Source organism: Vicugna pacos, chromosome 7 (genome assembly GCF_048564905.1).
Source record: "Vicugna pacos chromosome 7, VicPac4, whole genome shotgun sequence".
In the NCBI taxonomy this organism is placed as follows: Eukaryota; Metazoa; Chordata; class Mammalia; order Artiodactyla; family Camelidae; genus Vicugna; species Vicugna pacos.
This window is the reverse complement of record NC_132993.1, coordinates 40,900,490-40,924,023: the sequence shown is the minus strand read 5'-3', so window position 1 is coordinate 40,924,023 and position 23,534 is coordinate 40,900,490. Positions and strand designations below refer to the sequence as shown.

At 34.5% G+C, this 23,534-nt stretch overlaps 1 protein-coding gene and 1 non-coding gene across 4 annotated transcripts in view; one reads left to right on the top strand and one right to left on the bottom strand.

Annotated features, from left to right (window-relative positions):
• Positions 1–23,534, top strand: part of ZNRF2 (zinc and ring finger 2) — an 81,140-nt gene that overhangs the window by 20,732 nt on the left and 36,874 nt on the right. The window lies entirely within an intron of this gene.
• Positions 732–835, bottom strand: LOC116278831 (U6 spliceosomal RNA). The gene has a single exon (XR_004188189.1). It is a non-coding gene; the product is annotated as a U6 spliceosomal RNA (small nuclear RNA).

The following is a 23,534-nucleotide window of genomic DNA, read 5'->3' as shown; positions in this document are numbered from 1 at the left end:
TTTCTTATGTGTTGTCACATTTTTTTATAGCAACGTATACCTTTTATAAACAGAACTGGTAATGGTGTCATCATCATTGCTATTCTTACTGTTACTACTCTTGAACTACCATTACTCATACTTCCAGAGCTCAGATTCATGCTTAAGTTTTTCTGACTCCAGGTGTGTGCTCTTAGCCCTCAGGCCCCATGGAGCAAAATCTACTTTGGGATAGTATCATTGAGAATTTAATCCTATTGGACACTGGTCCCATAAGATTCTTCTGGGAGAGAGAGTTCTGTAAGCTAAGCAAGTTTGGTAACAAAGTTCAGCAGTGAAGAAATCTGGTTAACTCATTTTAATTCAGCATTTCCAAAATTAATTTCACAGTAGTTTGACTTTTTTTTTTCCCCATTAATCCTTTATTGAAGTTCTATGGCTCTCAAACTTTAGTGGGTGTGAGAATCACCCCCACTCCCAGAATTTTTGATTCAGTAAGTTGAGATAGGGTCTGAGAATTTGCACATGTGCACAAGTTCTCTGAGGCAGTGGTTTTTACACTTTGCTTTTTTATCTCTTAAATAATCTTTTAAACTATATAAACTCCTGGCACATTTTTAAGTTGACATCTAATTTTTTTCTTATCATAATGTTTAAATAGAATGCAAGGGTTCTAGTTGTAGGAATATTAAAAGTTTTTTTTGAGTTATATTTTGAGTTTATTTTTTATTTTAAAAAATATTTTTATTGAAAAAAATATGGGCTGCTTCACTAATTTTCATGTCATCCTTATGCAGGGGCCATGTTAATCTCTGTATACTTCCAATTTTGGTTTACGTGCTGCTGCAGGGAGCACAAAAGTATTTGTTTTAAAATACTTGTATCACTCTTAAATTTATACAATGGAATAAAAATATAAATACCTTAGTGTATTGAGATTGCCAGCATCCTTTAAAACATCCATGAATAGGCTCGTCTGTAATTGTTGGAAATTTTATATTGTTCCTTTTTCACCTTGAAATCATATTTCTGTTTTATTTCCTCCACAGAATTTTGCCCTAGAGTATCATACTTTTATGTTTAAAAGTCTTCATTGGTCACTTTATACTCCTTTTCATGTATTTATATGTATGTGTGTATTTTAAAGTACTTATACATTAAATTTCATATAAGTATACTTTAAATTTCACTAAAAATTTCCTTTTGCCATCAAGCTCTAGATAGTAAACATATTTTGTAGTTGCTAATAATATACAGTTGGTCAAAAATAACATTGAAATTATAAAAATTTTATATATTGGGGCAGCAGCAGTCTTTAAATAGGCCATTCAGGTGATTCTGATGCATGTTAAAGTGTGAGAATTTCAGTTTACCAAGAAGAGAATTATTTCCAATTTACCCTAATAGTGAAGTTGTAGGCATTTGAGGATATCCTAACTCAAGGCAAAAGCCTCTAACTGTTGTTCACTTTACTGTTTTGAGTTTTCAGCCTTCTCTCATTTTTTTGGCCTAGGAATTTGTATCTTTCTTGCCAGCTCATTAATGTTTTTAAGACTTTTTTTTTTTAATCCTGGATTTTGAATTCTTTCTGTTAGGAGAGTTGGCCTAAGTACCTGTTTCACTCTGTTCCCGGAACAGCATTCTCTATTATTAAATTCAGGAGGTTTTGCCAGATTGCTTTCTAGGGAAATGCAAGCTAAAGTAGTAATGCGATAGCACTTTAAGCCTGTCAGATTGGCAGAAAGTAGAGTAGTAATAACATACCATGCAGGTGATAGGGGTTGTAAGTGATACTGGTGTAAATGTAAATTGTTCTGGTCTTTTAGGAAACTTAAAAACAGCTTATGTCAGGCAAAATCTGTCATGTCAGAGGAATAGTTTGGGGGAAGTGTGTTTCCAGCAAATGCAACTGGGTATTGCTCTCATTTTTCTGTGGTCAGGACTGGAGAAAAATATGAATGAATGTTAACCAGTCTCTTAAGTTTAGAGGCAAGGGGGTGGGGCTTGTTTAACTGAACAGAAAGAATAGACGAATTTAGGGGAATTTTACATAGGCTTGGAAGAAATCATTGAAAGCACTGAAGATTAAAATATTACAACTTTATTCCCTACTAAGCCACCAAAAAAAATATAAAAGAAAAGTGAGGAAATAAAGGATTACAGTGAATTAAAAAGGGAACTGTTATGCCAGTGGTGTGCTGGAACCAGCTCTCCCTGGAGTTGATAAATTCAGGATTTTGGCCACCATAATTAAAATTATATAAATTTACAATTAAACAAAGTATATTTTGAACAAAGATAATACTTAAAACTCACCATTTCCTAGTTATTTTATTACATTTTTCTGTTAACGTGTTCTTGAGGTTATTGACATCTATTAACAGTATCTGAATGGTGGAAATACTATGTAACAATCTCTTCCCAATTCTGTGTTTGGTAATGACACGTTGGTAGCTTAAAATCAGACATAGTTTATAGTATGGAAATCAGCAAATACTAAAAAAATCAGAATTTTTTTCCCCTCTGGAAAGTGGTTGTTAAAACATTTACCAGAACACCACTGGGTATGACATTTTGCTGTTTGATTGCTTTTCATCTCTGTAAATGTACTTATTTTCTGATGTTTTAGGCCTTCCAGTATTAGGGATAAAGTGTTCTTAGGGAAATGGAGATCTACTTATACTAGTTTACTCAGTTGTTTTAAAAAATATCTTAAGCTTAAAGGAAGATAAGCCTTTTATTTAGCTCTTACTTGTATGTAGATGTGTTTTTGCAAATTTGTTCTCCTAGGCTTTTAAATCATTGTTATTTAAATATATTTTGAAGAAAAATCTTTCTGTATAACAAATACAACCAGGCAGAATGTCTTTCTTGTAAGCCATTAGTTTCACTTATTGAGTTCTTTATAGCAAGATGGAATATACTTTTTTGGTCCTTTTTAACTTGGACGTGTGTGTGTGTGTGTGTGTGTGTGTGTGTAGGGGAGTTGGGGGTGAGGGAGCAGAGAGACAAGAGGAGGGTTGATTGATTTAATTCTTATAGCAGTTTGCTTAGATGAAGTTGACCAGTTAACACTAAGAAACGTTATTTCCTCTAGTATTTTTGCTTATGATTAGTATTTGTTTTTTTTGTAAGATTAAAGTGCTGTTAATTATTTCCTACTTATGTATTTGGTGTCCTTATGTTCCGGTACTTTAGAAAATCAGTGAACTAGGAAATTATCCACAAAACTTGTGATTCATGTTACATTGATCTGTCATACATATTTTCAGCACTTACAGGAATAAGAAAATAAGATTGAAATATTGTGAAAATATTACTCTTGGGTTGCTTACTTATTGCTCTGTAGTATAATGGTTTACATCTTTGGATCTGTAGTTGGGCCTTTGTGACTTTGGCCAAATCGTTTAAATACTCAGTCTCTCTTTCCTCGGTAAGCGGTGATAGTAAGTAGTACCTACCTCACGTGGTGGTTTTGAAGATTAGATGAGGTAATGTAGCATTCAGCAAATTGCTTGTTGGCTCTTAGTAAAGTGCTCTGCAAATGTGAGCGAAAATCCTTATGATCAGAAAAACATCTGTTTTATTCACTGAAATGTTAAACCACTATTTTGGTTGTATGATATATTCTGGATAAACTTCGGTGATTTTCCTAAAATACTAGATAGTCCAATTGCTATAGAATGGAATTTAAAGGTTCTTATTTCCCCTAGTAATTTAATTTGCATAATGACTTGTTGACCTTAGTAAAAAATTAGACTTCATCTTCTTTGCCCTTCCAAGGCTGCTTTTTAGAATAGCTATTCAGTAACTCTTACGTTCAAATAATAAGCAAAACAGGAATAAGAAGCAGAAGGGAGCACTGACAACCCGCCACTCAGTACTACTAGAAAATTGGCTGCTTAACCTCGTATTTTGTATTTATTTGCTATTTTATTCTAGGTGCCTAGAGTTGATACTGTCTTGCCAGTTTTTATTCTTAGTATTGATTGGTTTTCCCTCTTTTTTCTACTCTGCTACCTCTATTCCTTCTGGAACCAGTAGTTTAATGGTAAGTATTTAAATAAGATTTACAAAGTTTTTGACCTAGTGAGGAATTTTTTACCCTCACCTATGTTGGTGAAAACTTTGTAGACTCCAGATGGTCTCTGTGGTCTCCCAGGTTTCCATTGTTGCCTTGTGTGTGTGTAGACTGATGAACTTTAGTTTTGAGGTACTCCTGTCCTTGCATGCTGTGTCAAATGGCATCCATTGTTTTTGTGTTTCATAGTGGTGTTTTTCTTGGAGCTTGCATTCTCCTTTCCCCCTTCTTTCTGCTGGTTTTTTTTTTGGAGTGGGGAAGGGATCTTTTGGGGTGGAAAGGAGAAAAATCTTTCTCACATCTGTACTTTTATTTTTCCTACAGTATTTGGGATCTTTCAAAATCTTGCCAGTTAGATACCTGTTCTATACATGTTAAAAACTTAACTACTATTATCATCTTTGGGCAGAATTAGAAACTGAGTCCATGTCCAGTAAATGATACTGCTTTTATCCGTTGACTCTTCGCTGCTAAATTTGCTATCAAATGTTGTGTTGCCTTAATTCTCATTTTAAATTTTAAGATAGTTGAGCCTTTTAAGTATTTTTAAAAGGTAGAAATATGTTTTTTAGGATTTATCACAGCAGTATCTATTTGTCATGCTATTTCCTCAAAACTTTGTTTTTTAATTTAGTGATATTTGCATTTACCTCCAAGCCTAATTAATTCTTTTAGCTTAGATTATGAAATACAATTTAATTGATTAATAAAAGGATGAGACTAGATTTAGAGCACCAAGATTCAAATAGTAAACTTTGGGAAGTCATTTTCATAAAATCTCATCATCAAAGAAAATGTCTTAAAGTTTTTTTTGGTTGTTATACATAAGAAAGATGCATAAAACAGAAGAATTCAGTTTTACAAAATGAAATTTAAAAATAAAGCAGTCTTAATGGGAGTAAGGGGTGTATAGCTCAGGGGTATAGCTTAGTAATAGAGCATGTGCTTAGCATGCACAAGGTCCTGGATTCAATTGCCAGTGCCTCCGTTAAGGGAAAAAAAAATAAAAGCAGTTTTACAAAATGAATACCAGTGTCCAGAAGTAGATTGAACATTGCCAGTCCCCCAGAAACCCTCCCCTATGTCTTCTGATTATGAAACCTTTTCTTTCTCCTAGAATAATCATTATCGTTTATGGTAATCATTTCCTTGCTTTTCTTTGTTTTTTCATTTATTTTTGCAATTCTAAAGAATGTCTTTAGTTTTGCCAGCTTGATGTAAGTGTAATCATACTCTTATTTTTGGATTTTATTTCTTTTCCTCAGTATTATTTTTGTAAGATCCATTTATACTGTGTGTAGTGTATGAGAGGACTCTAGTAATAAAAGACAGAATAACACAAGAAAAACAAAAGTTTATTAACACGTGTGCTTTATGTATACATGAAGGAAACCTAGGGAAAAATGAATAACTTTCCAAGATGGCTTAGAATTCAAGCTTAAACACAGGCACAGTAGGCAAAGGGGGTGGGATGTTGGTCTCTCAGAGGAAGTAAATGATTTTTTGGAAAGATGAAGGGCCCTTAGAAGAACAGATGAGAGGTTATGATAGTTTGTGAGTTTGTCTGGTTGTGGTGTCCTCTTCTAGTCTCCTCTCCTCTGATAAGAGTCCATCTTCCTTGGTTGATGAAATTCCTAGCAGGGGGAGGGAGGAGGGTAGATTTCTGACAATTGAATTCTGACAACTGAATTGGAGGATGTCTTTATTCAGATGAGAGGAGTTCAGAGGAAGCCTCTCCCTGCATTGGTGGTTGTTTTTCAAGTGCCTACAGCTCAAAATAATCAATATACCAAAGTGGCATATTCTGTTACCCTTCAATACTTGTGGTTAATTTCATCATTCTGTTCTATGAATATACCACAATTTATTTAACCATTCCATTGTTGGATATTTGTTTGCATTTCACATTATAAACACTGCTGCTGTGAATATTTTAACATGCATTCTGGGGAACATGTGCACAGATCTTTTTAGGACAGTAGTAACTCAACGTGTGGTCCTCCGGCTAGCAGCATTGGTATTGTCACCTGTAAACGTATTAGAAATGTAAATTCGTCGGCCACACCCTCACCTGCTGAATTAGAATCTCTAGGGTCCAAGGAACCGAAACAAGCTCTCCAGGTGAATCTTACATGCATTAAAGTTTGAGAATCCCTGCTCTGAGATAAATACCTTGAAGTGGGTTGCTGAATCTTAGGCTGTGTGTACCTTCAGCTTTATTTAAATAGTTTGCTGATGTAGTTGTATCAGTTTTTACTTAGGCTGGCAGTATTTGAGAGTCAATTCTTGTTCTGTAACAGTATTGTCAGAGTTTTAGTTTTTTAATTAGAATTTCGGTATTTCCTGATTTTACTTTTAACTGCAGTTGAATTTTGCTTTTTCAGATTTACTGAAAAAATGGACTTACTAGGTTTACTGAGGACTTTTTAAAAATATTGGAAAAGTTTTCAAACATTCCAAGAAGTAGAAATAGTGCAGTGAACTAATAAGCTTCATATACTCATCATCCACATTTACCAGTTAATTATGTTTTACCATATTTGCTACGTCTCCTTTCTATGAAAAATTTTAAGCCAAATCTCAGATACCATGTCATTTCACCCCATATACACAAATGTGCATATCTGAATTACATTTTCTTTACATAATGATAATGTCTTTAGAGGGCCTTTTTCTATTTTAAAAAGAGCAACATCATATTTAAAAATGTACAAGTTCTAAAATAATGACAAAGCACAGTTTATAAACTGTTGTCATTGGAATATTATGAGTGAGATTTTGAATAAACTTAGTCTGTCAACATTCTCTGCACTCTTCTAATTCTGTATGCAGTTAGATAATCATACTGAATGCTGTTCTTTCAGAAACAGTCAGAAATTTAGGTTTCTTCAAATGATTGATTACATAGGTTTTACTTTTAGGGGTAAGAAAATCTTTTGAGTGCTTAGCAACTCAATACTTCTCTGATAAACTTCAGCGTGTATAATGATGTTCAAGCTGATGACTAGAGTAGGCACCGAACAGAGATTATTCTGAATCAAGGCGTGAGTATTTTTTGAGTGGGTCTACTATATTGGTCATTGTTAGATAAAAGAGAAGGTATAGGTAACTTCCCAGGTAGATGAGAAGGCAAAAATTAAATACTCTAACATTGCATGTTAAAAGGTGCTCAGTAATATTTGGCTGCTTTTTGCATTATTGTAGTTAAATTAAATACTAACTCATGCTGATGAAGAAACTACAGATACAGGTAATATGTAATATATGTTGTTTTTAAAAGTGTCAATTAATGGTTGAGAGGGAAATGAGGCTGGAGTTGGGAGGAAACACACAATACAAGGCTTTGTATAATGAATAAAATGTTTCTCTGTGCATTTTAAACAGATGAGTGACAAAATCAGGTTTGCATTATGAAGATGGCCTATAGAAGCAGTTTGGGGAAGGGGAGGTGTAGAGCAGATATGTATAGACGTTACTATGGTAATCCAGGAAAAAATAGAATAGCTTAAATCCAGAGGAGTGATGGAGCTCTAAAGAAGAGGTTTAATTTGACAGGTACTTGGGAGGTAAAACCTATCAGGTTGGTGATGCACTGAGGAAAAACAGGTTTGGCTTCAGGGAAGCAGTGATAATACTGGCCTGACTGGATCATCATCATTATTCTTCAGCTGTTTCATATTCTAAACTTTTTAATCAAGTTCACTGGCAGCTTACAAAGTTTTTGTCATAACCAAAATTTGCAAAATGGTTTTCATAGCTCCCTATTTGAAACAAATATTCATTCTGAACAATTTTTAATAGCTTACTCCAGGAATCAGCAAACTTTCAGTGAAGGGCCAGATAATAAATATTTTAGGCTTTGCAGGCCATTTGATCTCTGTCACTTCTGTGATGTGAAGCCAACCATAGAAAATATGTAAGTCCATACACATAGCTGTGTTCCAATAAAACTTTATTAGTGGACACTGAAATTTGAATTTCATATAATTTTCTTGTGTCACAAAATACCATCCTTATGTTTCTTCTTTTCCAGGCATTTAAAAATGTAAAACTGTTTTTGATTCAAGGGCTGTACAAAAGCAGGGGTGTTTGGCCTTGTGCCCAAAGTTTGTCAGTTACCCTAGGTGTAGTTTCTTTACAAGATACTTTTAAGATAAATGGCAAATAGGCTGTTAGATGTTAATTCTTTTCATTCCTAAGGATTTATAAATCCTTAAGTCTGTAATGCTGTTATTTGAGTCTTACATTTGTAAGTTGAGGGGACCCAAGAGACAAGAATATGCATAGAAACAAGGAACTCCCAGCAAACTCAGTATAGCTGGGGAAATATTTAATGCAGAATGAATTCCCTGAAGAACTGTATCTTTAAGGAGGTAATTAACACCATACCAATGAGAAGTAGTTCCAGAGGTCAGCCCCTATGGGAAAGAAAGTCAGTAACTTTGTCAGACTTGCAGATGTAGTAAGAAAGTGGAGTTGGATTATACTGTAGTAGTAAGGAACTTGATTTGTACTTGGGAGTTGCCATTTCTTTTGGCCTTTGCTCTTCTTGGAATACCATATACTAGTGATTTCACATTTTCTGCTAAACTTGAAAACCCTTATAGAACCAGCCTTTTAGTTCTTTTTCTTAAAACTACTATTTTATTTTTTGGCTGGGGGAGGTAATTAGGTTTGTTTATTTTTAGAAGAGGTACTGGAAATTGAACCCAGGACCTCGTTCCTCTTGTGCATGCTAAGCATGGTGCTCTACTGATTGAGCTATGCCCTCCCCCTCAGGCCTTTAATTCTAAATCAAATTTGATATAAGTCATGAGGATTTAATTATGTATGCGTGGTATTAGGAAATATGACATACACTGAGTCAGATTATTTGAGTACAAACGTAGTGGGCAGAGTTTTATCTACATAAAATCAATACTGATTACAGTCAGGTGCCCAACTGCTAAAATTAACATTTTAATTGTGATACTAAACTGTTAATGTATGTTTAGTTTTCATAATTATCTCTTCATTTTTCATGGTGACCTTAAAAATTAAATTACTGACAATAACAGAAAATACTTTTAGCCAAACACATTTAAGATTTTAAAGCCCCAGTTGCCAAAAAAGCATTTTAAAAGATTCTATCAAGCTTTGCTAGGTACATTTTTCATTTGATTGGGTATCTAAAAACAGTTATTTGGTAAAGAATGTAGTGTTTGTGATATATAGATTTATGTTAAATTTTCACACACTTTATTAACATTTATTTGTTGATAAGAAATCTCTACATTAAAGCTATATTACTTTTAAGAAAAACAAAATATTAAATAATTAAAAATATTTGGCTACTATTTAAATTATAATTTTGTTTCCATTATTAATTATTTTTGTTCCCTTGCATTTCAGATTAGTATATTAGTACATGGAAAAAGTGGATTTATTTATACAAATGTAAAATAGACCAGGATGGTACAAATATAATTGAAATCTAGTTCTAAAAGGTTAAAAATATAAGTATTTTGTATACTTTGTTTCTGTACATAATGTGTGGCTCAGTTTTTTTCTTTCAACTCTTTCTGCATTTCCAATTTAAATATTTTTTCTTTTTTGGGCAATATATAGTGAGAAGGAAATAGAACTATAGAAGAGAGGTTGCATTAGTTTTATTCTTTGCTGTATCTTTCTATTTTCCCACCTATGTTCTAACAGCTCTGCTTTAGCCAGTACAACAGGCCCGTGTACTTTCTGTTCCTTTTTAAGCCTTCCCAGTTGGATCCTAACCTTTTTTCTTTTTTCTGAATAGCTATTCTTGGGGAATCCTTTAAGTCTCTAATTCTATGTGAGTGAATGGGATCATTAAAGATTTTAAGATTTAGTTGATTAGGGTAAGTATCTCCCATAGAAGCAAAGTGCACACTAAAAATTAAGTCCTCTAAGAATGTAATGTGCATATCATTCCCTGATCTTTTTTAAAAAACATTTTTATGGTCAATTAGAATTTATACTATGATTATTTATCAGAAGAATATGTGCCTCATGTGTGCTTCTCTTTGATGTTTTTATGGCTGAGTGGAACATTAAACCATTTAAATGTGGTTTTACATGAAGCAGCATTAGAAAAGCACCAGCTATTGTTCACCAAGTAACTTACTCAGTGAACTATTATATAATTATTTGGTGATCTATTGCATAGTTATTTGGTGAACTGTTGTTCACCTCATCTGCTCCTACTTGCTAAAAATATTAAGTTTTACATACCATTGTCTTTGATTTAGGTTAAATTCTGATAGTTGACAGCATGGTAAAATCTCCATGTTGTGTGTAGGTGTTCATGTTCCCGTGCTGGTGGGGGAAGGCTGAAGGAGGGAGAGAGGAAGGGGGGAAGAGAGAAAGAAACATAAATGAGCCGTGCTTTACAAATGTAGTCTAGCTAGCTCTTCAGAGCTGCCCTTGTTAATTTGAGCCCTAAAGAGAGAACTATGGGGAGAGAAAAAACTCCATACTTTATCTTCAGATTTGGGCAAGAGGAAGGCTATATTAGAGGGAAGACATAGCTATTCATTCATTCAATAAATATTTATTGAATGTCTACACTGCTTTGGCATGGTGCTGGGAAGTAGGAATCTTTATGTGAAACATGAAGATATATTTTAAAATCATTCCTTATTTTTTTTAGTTTGGTCAAATATTTTGTATATTTTATATTTGTATTTGAAAGTTCTAAAGACATCTAACAGTTTCATTGAGACTATAGCTGCCTGTAGTACTTGAAAAAAATTCAAAGTCTGATGAAGTCTGGTTACTGTACCAGTTGTAATTTTGTCTTTATTTACATTTTGAAAAGACTTAAGAGCTTTAGTAAAATTCAGCTGAACCTTTAGTAAGTCGTTTTTAGAATAATTAAAACATGGTAAGACAACACATTCTAATATGATAGGAACAGTATATATAGCTTACAGACAGAATCTAAAGTGAAACAGATGATAAAAATTTATAAGCCAAGCGGGCTATACCAAGGTGATACTGTTTCTGGAGTTGTGGTCGGACACTTTCTGCAACTCAGGATTTTGGAATATTTATGTTTAGAAGCAAACTCTTCTGGGACATTGAGCTTACTGAGAATTTTAGTTGTACAGATTTTTTGTAATATTTTGCCTTAAGCCAATGAAGGTTTAAAGTTATTAACTATAGTGGTTAAAATTCATTGTAATAATTATTCTCAAATCTATAGTTATTTAAATTTTTTTCTCTTCATTTGATTTCTGTGCTAATCTAGAGCCACAACAAAACTAGCATATGGCTTATATGTTACATGTGACACCATAGACTAGTGGGCATTATAGAGCTGTACTGTGATTTAGATGAGAAACTGTGGTTCAGAGGTGCTTTTCTCTGACTAATACGTGAATTCCCAGAGCAAAAGCTGTTACTCCATCCTCTGCCTCCCCTCATTCCCCCAGCTGAGGGAAGATTCCACAGCAGAAGTTACTGTCCTAGTTACAAAAATGAATAAACTGACTGCTGTTGAAGCTCAGTTCCAGAAGTGCCTTGCATATTGCTATGACTTAATAATTTGTGTCCCCCAACCCCTGAAATTAATATGTTTAAAATCTTAATGCCCAAGGTTATGTCGGTGATGGGACATGATTAGGTTATGAGGGTGGAGTCCTCATGGAAGGGATTAGTGCCTTTTTTTAAAAAAAAAATGTATACCTATAAAAGAGGCTCCAGCGAGCTCCCTAGCCTCTTTCACTGTGTGAGGATAAAATGAGAAGTCTGCAACCAGGAAGGGGGCCCCCTGATTTCCAGAATTGTATGAAATACATTTCTATTATTTGTAGTCTCTGGTATTTTGTTAAAGCAACCCGAATGGACTAAGACACGTATCTAGTCAGATTTCTAAAATTGCCCCAAAAATGCAGACTTTTACTCTTGGCACTGAGGTTTCCTTCTATTCTAATAGTGAACTTGTTTCTATCAGTGAGGAATAAAAACTGATTACCTCCCGTTGTCTATGTTTTGCTCATTTGGTGCCCTGTTTCACTACCCTCCTCCCCCAGTAAGATGTGTGGCCATTTTGAAGTTCTCTGATGACAGATGTTCAATACATTGAATTTTACAAGATTCATTTGTACTAGTTAAACCACTGATCCCTAGGTCCTTATACTATCATTAGCATGTTCTCTCATATTGTAAATTAGGGACATCTTGTTTATATTGCCACATGGAATTTATTTAGTTTTCTATGGGAGCTGACCTGCTACATACTACCATAGTTTGTTTACTTTTCTACCATTCTGAATACTATTTAGATCTTCTGTTCCCCTTTTCCAACTGTTTAATAAGAGCAATCAGTTGTATTCTATTTGGCCTTCTTTTGTAAGATGGAATAATTTCTTAATTCAGTCAAACAAATTTAAAAGAGAAATACTTAACCTTGTTTGTCAGTTTTCCCGGAGAAAATACCCATGTTGCTGAAGATCTTTATTTTCTAATAAAGCTGTAATTTTCTGTATTGGAATTACTTTCTATATATAAGGGCTCACACAAATTACAGTGGCAGAGAAGCATACTGTCAGTTGTGACCCACTATTGAGATCTTACATAGTTAATCTATCACATTTGTAGGTTATATGTATTTAAAGTAATCTAGACAATATAAAAGCCAAAATACAGATGAGAAATAAAGCTAAGGGAAAAAAGTTGACAGAGTTGATTGATAAGCTAGAAGACAATTAAAGCAGTAATAAAATAATGAAAAATAAAAGGAAACAAAAATGAAAAGATGAGCATCTTTGCAGTGTTGTGAATATGTCCAAGACAAACATTTATGCATGTTATTCTTGCATTTTATGATTTAAACAGTGGCTGCAAAAGATTTTCACTTAGTAGAGGAAAATTATTGAATCTCCAGTACTTGATTTTTCTAGGTTTGTGAATAGTTTCCCAAATATGGGAAGTACATTTGTTAAGGTATGTAGGATTTGATATCAGTATGGATTTTGATTTGCTTGCAGTTCTCAGTGTATGTTCTTAATCCTAGCCATTAATTTTGTAGAATTTTGCCACTGTTCACAAGAATCACTTGTCCTAGAAAACAAGTTCAGAATAGATCCCCTATAATGGTTGTATGTATGAGGTATTGTAAACTGCAAGTTTAATTGGTCACAGATGCTTATGAGAGCGATCTAGTAGATGAGTGGACTGGAGAGTGTAATGAAAAGAGCCCTAGTTCTGGGCTTACTGCTGACTTGTTTTTTACTTCCCTGGATTTTCTTAACTGTAAAAGGAGATTAGAGTGGATGCTCCTTTAGGGCCCATTTACAGTCTCGTAAAGTTGTTTCTAAATGGTGGAGGAGTAACTATAGTGGACATGGAGAAATAGCTTTTTTAAAACAACACTGAGGGCGTTGTTAGGTGTTCCTAGCATAAAGCATATATAATGCCCAACCCATAAGTATTTTTTAAAATTAGGAACCAAAAAAGGGGAAAGAAATTACTGCCCCTCTTTTTAAACTACAAAGAAACCTTCAGGGTATATTTAAAGTACACTTATAGAACATTTTATGAATCATTTCAGTCTGCTGATGTATAACATGAAAAATAATACTTCTTTAGCTAGCCTTTCATTCATTCCAGTATTTGAATATCTACTATGTGTCATAATAGGCAATCTAATGGCTTTGGTACTAAAAAAAATAGATCATAATTTTTACTTAAAATTGCTTCATTCATTTTCTCTTTTTATTCTCATCAGAAATAGTTCTTTTAAAAAGGTACTATATGAAAAAAATAAAGAAACAATTGTCACAAAATGGTACGTGGTAGAAAATAGTGACTTTTCCTAGTGGACTTAAAATATTCTGAAATAAACTAAACTTTTTAGGAATGTTCATTATGCAAATTGATATACACTGATGTTAATTTTGTAGGTTCTCAGAGATTATTTTTGATGATTTATAGGATTAAATATTTAAACATTTAATCTGATAAATATGCTTGTTAAGCAAGGTAAAAATGTATTCTTACATTGTGTTGTGGGAACATTTTCTCTCCTGCCATTTAAATTTTCTTAGAGATATTTTTGTCCTTCATTAAGTGACTGTCATTTTTAAACATTAAAGGTTTGACCTAACTTTGCCTTTGGCTTCTTGAGCATCTTTTCTTTTGTAGCAGAAATTTTTTCCGTAAGACCACCATGATGATAGTTACAGAGAAGATAGTCTACAGCTCATCTTGCCTGTGATTCTTTGTTTAGGTAAATTGGCTTGCATTTTCTGAGAATTTTCAAATCAGATAATCCTGTTTGCCAAACTCTGAGCAGACCCTATTGACAAATGAGATCTCCTCAGTTTACTCTCTAGACCTTTTGCTGTGTGTCATATAGTATGAAAAGTTGCTTATGGAAGTTGCTTTATTTGCCTTTCTTTTTACTGGCATGTTTTTACTTCTTTTTATTGGCATGTTTCAAATTTATAACAATTTTATCCTTAAACTGAATTTTTTTTTAAATGCAGTTTATTCTTGCAAATAATGGTTAGGACTCTGTTCGATTGCAGTCAGGATTACCAGTAATCAGAATTTTTTAATCTGCCTTTAGTTGTGCCGTTACAGAATTAGGCCAACCATACAATTCATTCATAGATGTATTGAGATATTTGTTGAGTTGTGACTGTAGAGCTAGCTGGATGCTGGGGCAGGGTGGTGGAATAGAATACTTAGGAGAATATACAATTTCTGCCTCACAGGTATTATCAAATTTGGGAGATAAAATATACACATGAAATGTAGATGCTGCTGTGTATCAAATGAATGTTATCAGTAAATGGAATATAGTAGGTTGGAGAAGGACATGGTTTTGAGTTCTTTTAAAAGGTCTGTTTGAGATAGTGAGACTTAATCTGGAATTGAAGGGATGGGAATAGGTTTTTAATAAGAGAAAAGACATGTGGACTTAAGAGCAAAGGCATAGAGGTGTGAATGGGTATATTCTGTTGGAAGAAAAGGATTAAATTGCCTACACCAAATTTGTATTAGAATAACAGTGATTATGCAGAAAAGCCTAGTCTAGGGGAGAATAGGGTGTGTGCGCGTGTGTGTGCATGTGCATGTGCAGTAACGTAAAAGATGATCTTGAGCCAGGGTGCTGTGGTAGATAGCTTGATAGTTAAGGAATCGGAAGAGCTGAGTTTTGTCACTTTTGATTTCTTTGCACTTAGACCACTTTTCTCTTTATATGAGCAGTTTAAACCAAGACAGTCTGTAGACTCCTTTCGCTTGATACTCTTTCAGTTTCATTATTGAAGACAGGAAATGGCAATTACTGTTTTGTATTACTTTATGGAGTTGGTGTAGCAAATTGAGGTTACCTGCTGTAAAAATCGCCTGAATATATTACTCTGTTGATTTATTCCATTGTTCGTCACACTCAATGCACATACACCTCAGGGAGTTTTAAGCCTATTGGTTGTTTCCTTCTAGAAATTATTTATATTAGTCAAATCACCTAATTGAGATTCGTAGGAATAGAGTTTTGTTTAAGGAAGGTATAGGTGAATAGTTTTAATTTGGAGGAACTTGGAGTGCTAGCTTTGGGTAGAGAACACCCATAACCGCTGGGATGGATAGAATGGTGGGCACACCTAGGGGAGTGGCAGAATATTTGGATTATTACAAAGGTTGAAGTAGGAGTCCTAGTCAGGTGTCTGTTGTATCTCCATAGCAGCCAGCATAGGTTATATTCCTGTTCTTTCTCTCTGAATTCTGGTAGTGGTAGAGACAATCACTTCTCCAGTGTGACTCTTCCTGGTGTCTTTATTTTGTTGATAGCTACCAACTAAGCAAGTACATTTAGAGGATTTGTTTGCAGTTGCAAAGTGATGATTTAAAAAAAATTATTTATTTATTTTGGGGGAAGGTGGGGAATTAAATTTGTTTATTTATTTTAATTGGGGTACTGAGGATTGAACCCAGGACCTCATGCGTGCCAAGCACACACTGTACCACTGAGCTATATCCTCCCTGCTAGAGTGATGATTTTATAGGTACATCTTTTAATAGGGTGTAGTACTCTCATCTTCTGTTTCCCCCAGCAAATTCTGACTGGGGGCAGATTTTTCTGTCTTCAAAAAAACAAAATAGAAAGCTCGCCTTTATTTTTCCTGCTCATTGGTGTATAGTGTCCCTTGGTGTCTGCAGGGGAATTGGTTCCAGGACTCCCATGAGTACTAAAATCTACCCATGGTATAGTATTTGCATATAATCTAAGTACACTTTAAATCATTTCTAGATTACTTATTATGACTAATAACAATGTAAGTGTTATGTAAATAGTTGTCAGGGTATGGCAAATTCAAGTTTTATTTTCTGGAATATTTTTTCCTCCTCAATATTTTGATCCTGATTAGTTGGATCCATGGAAGTGGAACCTGCCAATAGGGAGGGCCTACTGTATTTACTAGACTCAGGTGTAGGAGCAATCCTTTTTGCTTGTGGAAGAAGGAAACAGTGTACAAATACTAAGTCAAAGTAGGGTTGGGTCACAGGAGATGTAAAGAGGAATCATCTTGCCTTAATCATCAGAGTGGAAAAGGACAAGGTATTCACAGTTACTGTTGCTGTTTATTTTACTATATAAAGTAACTTTGATATGGCAGGAACATCTCAATTGAATTATTACAGGAAGTTCTTCAGTCTAAAGGATTGGGATTTTACCATTGGAGTGTCATTTTAGAACTGTACTGTTTTAAGAACTAAAAAAGAATAAATGAATTGTCTAAATTTGAAAAAGGGATAATTTTAATAAATAATGGCCACTTTTTATTGAATATTTTCTGTGTTTCAGGCACCATAATCTTTAATCCTCATCAGATTGCCAGTATGTAGGTGATATTCTCTATGTTTTACAGGGAAGAAATTAGACCTCAGGGGCTTAAGTACTTGCTTTCCCTGGGGTCACATAGTTTATATACAGCAGAAACTACATACCCAGGTTTGTACCTAGATCTTTTGGACTTCAAGGTCTGTATTTTCACTAGAACGTTAAAACTAGTAAGGAAGATAGACACATAAATCAGTAATTAGAGTGCCATGTGCTATATATTGCAATATCAGAAGTATCATCAAAGTACAAAAGAAATAGAAAGGGAGAGAATAATTAAATCAGCATTGAGATGAAGCATTTAGAGGATTCTTGGAGAAAGGTGACTCCTGAGTGGGATTTTGATGACAGCTTAAAAGTTCTTCAAGGTAGAGGAGAGGGAAGAATAACATTAGTGTTTCAATACCTCTGTACTTATAGCTCATTTTACTGTTCATTCTCTTCTTGCATCTCAGTCTCCCTTGTCCTGTTTTTGCACGACAGGATCATGCCATTCTTATCCCAGTTATTGTTAGTTGCATCATTTTTTACATTATTGCCATCTCTTATATATATATATTCTAACAATAATTCCTACAGTTGTTTACACCTATTAAATAAAATGTGTGTGGTGTATTATCAGTTGTGTGTGTGTATATGTGTGTGTGTGTGTGTTTTGTTTGTTTTGTTTTGCTTTTTATAAAAAAAACACTACAGCTTGTCCATTCCTGAGTTCTTAATTTGAATTAATCTCTTGGTTGGATCTTGGGACTTTGAATATTTGAGGATACAAGTTTCTTGAGTTGCACTTTTTTCCTGTCTAAGGGTTCTGATGACATCTCTCCTCCCCACTCCAAACCCCAACACATTAAATGTGTCCCAAATAAACACTTTGTATTAGTCTGTGGAGAATTCTGAGACCATTAAGATTTCTGCCATTCTCATCCTCAATTGTAGACATCTTTCTGTCTAGGTGTTCATTAGGATTCTTTTTTTAAAATTATCTTTTATAATTTTGTTCTCATCTTTGATTCCATTCTCTTCTTTGAGAGAAGCAGCCTTTTGTTTTCCATACGTTTCATCTTTTTTTCAAGTCCCTGCTATATCTGTGTTGTTTTCCGTAAGTCTGCTTTCTATGTCAGTGATGTTATCACTAGCCTTTTCTATTTCCTTCTGATTTTTCTCTAGTTTTTATTTGTTTCAGATTTATTGTTATATTCATTCCCTGAACTATGACAGCTCTTTCCTGAGTTACTTTCATAAATTGTCTAATTTATCTGCCTTTTTAATGTTTTTGTCTTTCCTTAAATAGAGATTCAATACTTAGGTCCCGTATTGAATCCTCTCTTATTATTCATTGAAGAATGGAGCCAGTTCTAGTTGGGCCTGTTGTAAGTGAAGACAGTGTGGGGAAAAGAGCTGAGGAAGTGGCCTGGGGAAGCCCACAGCTTCCATTGAGATGTGTTCCTGCAGAAATATTTTTGCTAGGCTGATGTGTCCTATGCTCTTCTTCCTTTAAAATAGTTTAAAAAAATTAAACCAAGGTAGTGTACGTATGTATTTTGAAAATACGAAATACTTCTAGTCTAATAATAAAAATCATTATTCTTTTGCCTCAACCTTCCCCAACACCATTTTTATTTTCTGGAGGCAACTATTTTTTAACACCTATAGCTATTGGCTGTAACATTTACTTCCGTATTTATAAACAGTGTGCCTATATTCCTGTTTTTAATTCTTTTTAGATGTTAACTGTTAACTGCCTATTATGGAAGATAAGGATTTATATGTATCGCTTGTCCTCGCTTTTATCCTTCCAACTTTTGAATGTATTTTTAAATGGCAGTTTGCTTAAATTGATACTCATTGATTATGACTGTGGATTACATTTCCTATTGTGTATTTGTCTCATAGTTAATAATTGCCTCATCATTTTTGCTTAATTTTCTAAGTTCTTATCAGTTCTTCCCAAAGAATTATAAAACTGTCTAAATGCAGTAGTTTTCTATACTACTAAACACATGGAGAAACCTTATCAGTTCACTCCCTACTCCTCAGCTAACCCCTTCTCTCCTCCAGTTCCCTCTCCTTCCTTCCACTCTCTTGCCTTCTCTGTTCTCCCCTCCTTTGCCTTCACTTCCCTCCTTCTCTTTCTCTCCCTTCTTGAACCCTCTATTCTCCTCTTACAGTCTGGACTAGTAACCTTCTAGACCTGCTACATAATTATCCAAGGAGGTCCCTTCACCATTCTCCTATGAGAGATCTTGTTTTCTTGATCTTGGTGTTTTTCTCTTTGTTTTCCTCTTCTCTATTTGTTGCCTTGTTTTAGTGGAGCAGATGTTCTAGAAGTTTCTCAAGAATACGCATAGGGAGGAAAGATTTTTATGCTTTTTAAATCAGGAAAATATGTGTTTATCAAGTGTGAATATGTGATAGTTTGGGCATATTCTCTAGGTGAAATAATTTCCTTTCAGAATTTTGAAGTTTTTGCTTCACTTGTCTTCTTTCAAGCGTTGCTGTTGAGAAAACTAATGCCTTTATGATTCTGAAAAACAGTTGAACTACTCTCAATATTTTTAAAATTAAATTAAATTTTTATTTAATTTTTAATTTTTTAAAATGAAAAAAATTTTTATTGAAGTATCCAAAAATATTAATATCATGAAAGACAAAATTTAAAAGTCTGGGAAACTCCTAGATATTTTACTTTGATCTTTTTTCTTTCTGAAAACTTTTAGATTTTGTTCTTTATTCCGAGAGCATTAGCTCTGTTATGTCATTGTAATGTACTTTGGTATGGCTGTTTGTTTTCATTTGTTGTACAAGTATGTGCCTTAGGTCTGTATCCTCCTGAACTTGAATTTGGGAAATTATGTCTTTGACAATTTCTTCCTCTTTCCTCAAGTCTGTTTCTAGTTGGTTAGATGTCAGACCACCTGGATTGAACTTCTGATTTTATTATTTACTCTCCTGTTTGACTTTTGGGAGATTAAAAAAATGTGTAGAGTAATGGTTAAGAATTAGGCTCTGGAGCCAGAAGGCCTGTTTGAATTCCATATTGCCAATTTCTAGCTGTGTGACCCTATATAAGTTAGTTGCTCTTTCTGTTTTTCATCTATATAAAGTAGGGTTAATAGTAATGTCTAACTCACAGGGTATGGGGATAAATAAGTTAATTCGTCCAAAGTGCTTAGATAATTTCCTGGTCTATAGTAAATTTTAATTGTTGTTATCATTTGGCATCATTATTACCTCAAGTTAATATTTTAACCATCTACTTGAATTTTTAGTTTCTACCTGAAGTTTAATTTTCCAGAATTTGTCTTTGCTTCTCTGTTCCTACTTTATAGCTTTCTGTTCTTGTTTCATGGATGTAGTATTATCTTGAATTACTGAGACAGTTGAGGAAATTTGGAAGAAACCTCCACCATGTTAGATGGACACCAAAACAAATAAATACAAACAAAATTAAATAATTAAATAGAAACCTTGTAATTACAAGATTTTTTGGGGTCAGCAATGCTGGAATTTTTTTCCTGCTTCTTGCATTGACTGTTTTATCATAGTTCCCCTTTTCTATTAATTTGTTTTGGTATATATCTTATATGTTGGAGGCTTTTTCTAAATTTCCTTGTAATTAGGTTCAAGTTATATTTGGCGGGAAATACATAAGTATCATGTTCTTAGTGAATCACATCAGGGAGCACAGATGTCAGCTTGATTTTTTGTTGGTGATACTAAGTTTGAACATTTATTTAAGGTGATGTCAGCCAGTTTCTCCGTTTTAAAAGTACCTTTTTATCTTTGTTAATTTAGTGATTTGGGGTTCTGATACTTTCACAATGTGTAATTATCCATCTGTACTTTTGCATTCTTTTAATATTTAAAATAGTATAATTTATTATGTTATTATCCATTTTGATGCTCAGATTGTCCAAATTTGACCAGGAGAAGCCTTTTCACGCTGGTTTCTGTGCTTTTTTGTGCATCCATATTCAATTTTTCTTAATCTTGCACAATATTAATATTCAGGATATTCAGGATGCACCTTGTACTTCCTGCCTTAGACTTAGAACCAGGCGTTTCGTCAAGGATTCCTGGCTCCTTTTCATGGGAAATGATATCTAGAAACCCCAAATCTCAGGGGGTGCCCTTTTTGCTACTGAGGTGTCCTCGCTTCTAGGCCCTTTAGGTTATAGAGACTGTCCTTTCTTTTTTATAGCTGTGTAGTAACTCCATTGTGTAGATGCATAATTGTTTATTCACCAGATCTCTTATGGTTCCAATATTATGCTACTTCAAAGAGTATCACAGTAAATTACTGTGTGTGTATGTGTGTGTCTTTTAATTAAAATATAAATGTATTATCTTTTGAGGTTCTGTGAGTAGACTAGGATCAGTTTATGGAGTTCCCACTTGGAGTCTTTCAAGCAGTTGAAGATGGAAGGTGGGGCTGGAGTCACCTGAAGTTCAGAGTAATTCAACATTCAGGGCGGCTTACTCAGTATGCCTGGCAGTTGATATTGGTTGTTAGCTCAGAGCTCAGCTTGGGCTGTCAGCTGGAATGCCTGGCTATAACATCTCCATGTACTTAGGGCTTCCCAGAGCATGTCAGCTGAGTTCTGAGAGGGAATATCCCAAAAGTGAGCATCCCAGAAGGCCCAGGTGGGAGCTGTGAGGCTTTTAAAGATTTATCTCAGAAATCCCAAAACATCACTTGTGCATTCTATTGAACAAGCAAATCATTAAGGCTGGCCTAAATTCAAGAGGAGGAGAATTAGGTTTCTTTTCTTAATGTGAGGAACAGGATACATAAAATTGACAGCAATTATCTTTAAAGACTATATAACATAGTCTGCTTTTTAGCAACCATAACTCTCAATCCCTTCCATACGTAAAATGTACTCACTTTCTTCCCAAGTCCAGGGCAGTCTCATCTCATGAAGGCATTGATTTGAGGTCCGGGATCTTGTTACCTAAGTCAGGTCCAGATGTGGATGAAGCTTCTCAGGTGCAGCACCTTGGTAACAACAGTTTCCCTTGACCTGAAGACCTTTATATTGAGATCTTTATTTCTCTATACAGCTTTGAGTTACTGTCTAGTGTCTTTTCATTTTACCTTGTAGAACTCCATTGAGCGTATCTTCTAGGCCAGGTCTAGTGGTAAGAGACTCCCTCAGCTTTTGTTTTCATAATTTCTCCCTCACTTCTGAAGAAATTTGCCAGATACAGGATTCTTAGTTGACAGTTTTTTCCTTTGAGCATTTTAAATATATTTACCTATTGCCTTCTAGAGTCCAAAGTTTATCATGAGAAATCTACTTATAATCTTATTGAGAATCCCTTGTATGTGATGATTCAGTTCTCTCTTGCTGTTTCTAAGAGTCTCTCTTTGTCTTTTGGAAGTTTGGTTATAATGTATCCTTGTGTGGCCTCATCTTTCATGGAGGTCGTTGAGCTTCTCAGATGTTTATATGCATGTCTTTCATCAAATTTGGGAAGCTTTCAGGCATTATTTCTTCAGATATTTTCTCTGCCCCCTTTTCTCTCCTTCTGGGACTCTTACAGTGCATATTTTGGTCTGTTGGTGTCTCACAGGTCTCTTAGGCTCTGTTCACTTTTTTTCAATCATTTTTCTTTGTGTTTCTCAGAATTTAAAGTGTTTTTTTTGTTGTTGTTGTTATTTGTTTTTTTTTTGTAGTATATCTGCTGTCAGGTCTTTTTCAGGGATAGTTCTGTTTTTTTTTTTTTTTCCTTTGAATGGGCCATACTTTCCTGTTTCTTTGTATGCCTTGTGTTTTTTGGTTGAAAACTAAACATTTAAATCTAATAGTGTGGTACCTCTGGAAATCAAATTCTCCCCCTTTCCTGGGGTCTTCTGTTTTTTATTATTGTTTTTTGGGGATGTTGCAGGCTGTCTCAGTGCTGAGGATCATCAGCCTAAGGTATAAACTTCAAAAGTCTTTTCTAACTCTTTCCCTGGACATGTATAGTCATTTTCTACTTTTCCCCATGTATACAGTTATTTTTTTTAATATTCTAATCCTTAATGCCTGGCTCCCCAAAGGGGAAAAAATAGAAAAATGAAGTGAGCGGAAAGGCATACACCCGTTAAGTCCCCTTGAAGTCTCTTCAGCTAGAGTGGGAGGGGTTTACAACAGTAGAGGGAGGTCCAACAACAGTGCCTTTCTCTTTGTATCTTCTGAATCAGAAGCAGCAGTTAGCAGTCAGAATGCATATTCCCAGTTTCGGAACACAGGATCTTTTTGCCTACCCTGACTCCTATGTAAGCTGTATACAGGGTGCTCCAGAAACAAGTATACCACTACCTACCATGTGGCTTCTTGTGATGGGGGAAGGAAACTGCCTCTGTGCCAAGAGCTGAAAAGAACCACAATATGTTGTCCAAGTCTTCCCCTGGAAGTTGCAAGTTTTCAGGAGACTCCAGACTTCCAAGATAGGTGCTTCAAACAGATTCTGCCCATGCAGTTGGTAGGTTCCATTAGTACTTGGTACTTTGTCATTTCCCATAATCCTTTGTCATGTGGGATCTTTTCCTTCAGGAAGAGATCCTAGAAATGGGATTGCTGTATCTTCTGATACATGTAAACACATGTAATATGGTTATTA